Here is a 6647-nt window from a genome sequence, read left to right as displayed (position 1 = left end):
CTCTATGTTTTTTTTTTTTAATATAAAGAGACGGCAATGAGAGAGAGGGAGGAGAGATGGGGATGGTAATGCGGTCAAGAACAAAGAAAAGTTCGGTGCTAGGTGGAGAGGTGAGAAAGATGGAAGAAAAAGAAACAGAGATGAAGTTAGTAATGTGGCTGGAAACTAGATATAGCTCAGCATTGAACAGAGAAATGGTCAATAAGGCCCAAGGAGCTGGTGTGGTTTTGCAATTGAATTGAGGGGAAAAGGATGAATTTTTTTTTAATAGTAAATTTTTTTATTTTTATTTTTTAAGAAATAATGAAAAATGTTGAGACGAAAATAGAAACAGGAAGGGATAATAAAACATATTTTTTTACATTCGATTTCATACTTTTATTTATTTATTTTTTTACAAAACTAATACTTCATGGACACTATGGAGACAGTATTCCCTATCTGGGCTTGTCCTCTTGTAGCGCACGTTTCCGCCCAAGCAGGCCTAAAAGCCAGGGTCAAGGCAAAAATGAAGACTTTCAACACCCTGTAGCGCTTTCGACGAAGTCCTATTAATGACGAAGCCTATCAGCATGCCGAAGGTCCCACACTTCCCAGGCTCGGGAAAGAGACAGAGAAAGCTCCACATGACCATAGTGATCTGAGTTCTTAGCCCTCTTTCTCTCTCTCTCTCCTTTTTGTATTATTATTATTATTTTTTTTAATTTTAAATAAACCACAACTCTTTTCAAACTCGATACGAAGCAGGGACGGCTAAAGGACAAGGCCACCGAAGCCCTTGCCTTAGGCCCCCACCCTCAAAAGGCCCCTCGCTCGCTCGCATCCGGCATCGCGGTCCAGTCTCCCGCCTCCGCCTCCGGTATCCCGGTCCCCCCTCCAGGCCCTCCACGCTCTATCAGTGACCCATTCCGGCGTCCCGATCCTGCCTCCAGCATCCCGATCCCACCTCCAAGTCCAGTTGCTGTCCAGCCTCCACCTCCACGCCTCCACCTCCGGTCGTCCGACGTCCCGCCGTCCCAGTCCCGCCTCCACGCTCCATCAGTGACCGTATCGACGCATCCCAGCATCCCAATCCCGCCTTTGCCTCCATGTCTCCGCCTCCGGCGTCCCAGTCCCGCCCCGCCTCCAAGTCCACGCCCCACGGCTCCACCAGACCCGATCTCTCCGGCCCAATAAGGCGGCAAGACAAGACCATCAGGAGCCAGGAGGTGAGGAGGTCCAACTGTCCAGGACCACCACTGCTTGTCGGCTCCATAGTCCACACGGACCACACCTTCATCGCTGAGCAGAGCGGTCCACCCCCCGGCCTCCACCGTTAAGTTTCTTCATTTTTTTTTATTTTTCGGCACTCCCTCTCCGCCCCGCTTGGTGCGCCGGGCCGGCGGGCCGTCGGTCCGCCGGAAACGATTTTTTTTCGTTTATCGAAAGCCGGAGCCCGGAAGAAGGCCCCTCCCTGGCCCCTGCCGGACCTTGCGGCCTGCGCAGCCCCCAAGTTCTCCCTTCCCGCTCGGTCCGAGAGTGAGAAGTCGCCTGTCGCGGCTCACCGACGGCCGATCGGCCAGTGATCGGTCACAGCCACAGAGCAGTGGAAGACGAAAGGGCTGTGGTATCAGTTTTTTTTTTTTCAAAAATCAAAACACGTGGCAGATTACAAATGGGTGAAAATGTGATGGGCAGGTAGCATGGGACGGTGGGAGAGCGTGGGAGAAAATGAAAAAAAACAAAAAGGGCGGCGGACGGCTTTCAGATTAACAGCGGTAATTAATCTGGTTCAACGGTAAATTTTTTTCAACGGTCTTTTTTTTTTAATAAAATTAACCTGAATTGCTTCTTTTTTTTATATTATTATATTTAGACAATTGATAAAAATATTGTGGAATAGTGTTGCAGTGGATGCTCCATATTTTACACAGCATTCAACAATCGGGTGCTATTATTCTCATTTGCAATCAGCATTGAACAATTGGGTACTATTATTCTAATCTTTATCTATTTTTTATTTAATTTAAATTTTATATTATATTATTATATATTATCTTTATTTTATTTAATATTTGATTCATTGAATTAAAAATTTTGATTGTTGATCTTGTATTGGCTATTTAAGAAATATAAAATAATTATAATAGTTATATCTTTTTGATAATTCATAATAAGAATTTAAATATATCAATTCGAAAATATGAATTTGGTTATTTAAAGCTTCAAAAAAAAAGAAGAATTGAAAGTTTAATACAATCTCAAAAAGGAGCACTCGATAAATTCTTTACAAGTAATAAAAATAATAAATTTAAAAATATTGATGAATATTCTTTAAATGAACAAGTTAATAATCTTTTAGAATTAAATGATAATAAAATATTAGAACAAGAAAAAGTCAACGAAGAGATTCAAGATAATCTTCAAAGTCATAGTGAAGAAAATCAATCGGTTAATTTAAATGATTGCATTCCTAAAAATATTTATGATCCAAGTCAATGGACAAATATTGATACAAATTTGAGAGATTTATTAGTAAAAAAATATCCAATTAGAATTGATGATATAGATTTTTCTAAAGATGAATTTTTAAGATATTTTTCTACTACATACTATATTCAAAAGTTGATAAACGGAGAGAAGCATGAAAGAAGATGGCTAGTTTATTCAAAAGACTTAGACAGAGTATTTTATTTTTATTGTAAATTATTTAATTCTACTTCTAGTACAAGTAAACTAGCTAATGTTGGTAGTAGAGATTGGAGAAATCTTAGTGCTAAACTTAAGAGTCATGAGATGAGTAATGAGCATGTTATTAATATGTGTTCATGGATTGATTTAGAAATGAGACTATTGAAAAATAAAACAATTGATAAAAGTATTTAAGAATAAATAAATAAAGATGAAGAATATTGAAAAAAAATCTTATTAAGAATTTTTGCTGTAGTAAAAACTCTTGGTAAAAATAATTTAGCTTTTTGTGGAAAAAATGAAAAGATCTATCAAACAAATAATGAAAATTTTTTAAGTCTAATTGAAATGATTGCATAATTCGATCCAGTAATGCAAGAACAAATTTGACATATTAAAGATGATAAAATTCATACCCATTATCTTGGACATAATGTACAAAATGAATTGATAAATTTGTTAGCAAATGAAATTAAAAATAAAATTATTAAAAAAATTTTAAAAATAAAATATTTTTCAATAATACTTGATTGCACTCCAAATACAAGTCATCAAGAGCAAATGACTTTTATATTGCGATGTGTAGATATTTCATCAAGTCCAATCAAAATTATAAAATATTTTTTTGAATTCTTAAAAGTAGATGATACAACTGGAAAAGATCTTTTTGATGTCATTATGGATGGAATAAAATATATTATACTTGATATTAATAATTTAAGAGGATAAGGATATGATAATGGATCTAATATGAAGGGCAAACAGCAAGGAATATAAAAAAGACTTTTATATATAAATTCTAGATCCTTTTATACACCATGTGGTTGTCATAGTTTAAATTTAGTACTTTGTGATATGGCTAATTCTTGTATTAAAGCTATATCATTTTTTAGAGTGGTACAATGTATCTATTCACTATTTTCTTCTACTAAACGATGAAAAATTTTGCAAGATAATATTTCTGGTCTAACTCTTAAATCATTATTACAAATACGTTGGGAAAGTCGTATTGAAAGTATTAAAGCAATAAAATTTCAAGCTCCACAAATAAGAGATGCTTTATTGGAATTGGCAGAAGTTAGTGAAGATCCTAAAACTAAAAGTGAAGCTAATTGCTTAGCAACATATGAGCTTGAAAATTTTGAGTTTTTATTGGGCATGACTATTTGGTATGATATATTATTTACTATTAATTTAGTTAGCAAAAGTTTACAATCAACAGACATGCATATTGATGTTGCTATAGAACAATTAAAAGGTCTTCTTTTTTTTTTGAAAAATATAGAGAAGATGGATTTGCATCTGCTATGATTTCTTCTAAAGAAATTGCATCTGAAATGAAAATAAAACCTAAATTTCATGATAAGCATATCATTCGCAGAAAGAAACAATTTGATGAGAATGTTGACAATGAAATAACAAAATCTCTTGAAGAATCATTTAGAATTGATTATTTTTTATATATAGTAGATTAAGTAATTTTTTCACTCCAAAATAGATTTGAACAATTTAAGATATATAAAAATATTTTTGATTTTCTATTTAGTGATAAAAAATTGAAGTCATTAGATAATGATAATTTGAAAGAATATTATCTTAATCTTGAGTGTTCTTTAAAATATAATAACTACTCTAATATTGATGGTTTAGATTTATTTTCAGAGCTAAAAATTTTAAAAAAAATTATACAAGTAGAAGATAACAGTCCAATGGATATACTCAATCATATAAAACGAATGGCGTTTTCTCCCTCTCCTCCCTCTTCTTCCCCCTCTTCTCCCTCTTTTCCCTTCTCCCTCTTCTCCGGCAATCTCCGACATTTTCTTCTCTCCGACGGCATGACGGCGAGCTTCCGATGGCGGTGAGTTGCCTTCTCTCTCTCTCCTCTTCCTCTCTCTCTCCCTCTTCCTCTCTCTCTCTCTCTCACTCTTTTTCGTTGGCCGTCGGTGCCAGAGGGCCGGCGACGGGCCGTGCGCCTCGGCCCTCCCCTTCCCTTGACCGGCCCCCTCTCCCTCTTCCTCTCTCTCTTCCTCTTTTTCCTTGGCCACCGATGACAGACGGCCGGCGACGGCCGACGTGCCCCGACGGTGGCCCCCCATGGCGGGCCCCTTCCCTTGGCCGGCCCCTCCTCTCCCTCTTCCTCTCTCTCTCTCTCCCTCTTTTTCGTTGGTCGCCGACGTCAGAGGGCCGGCAGCGGGCCGCACACTCAGGTGGCGGGCCCTGACCGTCCCCTTCCTTTGGCCGGCCCCTCCTCTCCCTCTTCCTCTCTCTCTCTTCCTCTCTCTCTCCCTCTTTTTCCTTGGCCGCCGACGACAGACGGCCGGCGGCGGTCGATGTGCCCCGACGGCGGTCCCCCGCGGTGGGCCCCGGTGGTCCCCTTCCCTTGGCCAGCCCCTCCTCTCCCTCTTTCTCTCTCTCTCTCTCTTCCTCTCTCTCCCTCTTTTTCCTTGGCCGTCGGTGTCAGAGGGCCGGCGGCGGGCCGCGCGCCCTGACGGCGGGCCCCGGCCCTCCCCTTCCCTTGGCCAGCCCCCTCCTCTCCCTCTTCCTCTCTCTCTCTTCCTCTCTCTCTCTCTCCCTCTTTTTCCTTGGCCACTGGCGACAGACAACAGGCGGCGGCCTCGGCGGTGGCCCCCCGACGGTCCCCTTCCCTTGGCCGGCTCCTCCTCTCCCTCTTCCTCTCTCTCTCCCTCTTTTTCCTTGGCCTCTGGCGACAGATGGCCGGCAGCGGCCCACGCGCCTCGACGGCGGGTCGTGACAGTCCCCTTCCCTTGGCCGGCCCCTCCTCTCCCTCTTCCTCTCTCTCTCTCTTCCTCTCTCTCTCTCTCCCTTTTTTTCCTTGGCTGCCGGCGACAGACGGCCGGCGGCGGTCTTGCCGGGGCCCGATGGCGGTGACGGCGGCGGGCCCTCCGACGGCGGGCCCGTGTGGCCCTGCGGCACCCTTCTATTGTGGCAGCCGTTAATGATCAATTTCAATATACAGTGTCATACAGGAAAGCATGGTGTGGAAAGCAAAAGGCATTGGTTGATATTTATGGAGAATGGGAGCCGTCTTATGCTAAATTACCCTATTATATGGCTGCACTTCAACATGCAAATCTCGATACAGTTGTTTCATAGAAATTTTTTCAAACTGTGAATTCCAATGTTCGAATTTTAAATTATATTTTCTGGACTTTCAAACTATCTATCCAGGTTTTTACGCACTGCCGTCCTGTAATCAGCATTGATGGCACGTATTTGTATAGAAAGTTTAAAGGTAAGATGTTAATTGCCACAGGAATTGATACAGAAAATGGGATATTTTCATTAGTATATGCAATTGTGGATGAGGAGACGACTGCAAGTTGGAGTTGGTTTCTTTTCCAGCTCAGAACATATATCGTCAAAGATAGAAATGAAATATGCTTAATTTCTAACAGGCATCCAGTATATTAAATGCCATCGCAGATGAGTCTATTGGATGGAGTCTACCACATGCCTATCACCGATATTGCTTAAGACATATCTGCAGTAATTTCAACACTCATTTTAAAAATGTACAGCTGAAAAGAGCAGTATGGCAAGCAGGAAGTGCTCATCAAGTTCGCAAGTTCAACTTTATCATGGGTAGGATCAGAACAGTGAATGAAGAGGCTTGGAGCTGGTTGTCCGAGATAGAAAAGGAGAAGTGGACGTTGGCACATGATGATGGCTTGCGCTATGGTGTCTTAACTACAAATTTGTTGGAGGTTTTTAACAGTATTTTATGAGGAGCTAGAAATGTGCTAATTACAGCTTGTGTTCAAATGATATTTTATTATCTTGTGAAATACTTCAATACGAGGCATGCCCAAGCTTTGAGATTTGTAGAGGAGAATCCAAATAATCTTTTTACTCCTCATGTTGCAATTAAGATTACTGAAGATCAAGTTAAAGCTAACCAGCATCAAGTAACAGCATTCAACCTTCAAAGAGGTATATATGAAGTGCTTACGAGG

This window comes from Elaeis guineensis, chromosome 10 (assembly GCF_000442705.2).
Source record: "Elaeis guineensis isolate ETL-2024a chromosome 10, EG11, whole genome shotgun sequence".
In the NCBI taxonomy this organism is placed as follows: Eukaryota; Viridiplantae; Streptophyta; class Magnoliopsida; order Arecales; family Arecaceae; genus Elaeis; species Elaeis guineensis.
The sequence above is the reverse complement of the archived record's forward strand: the minus strand, read 5'-3'. Positions refer to the sequence as shown.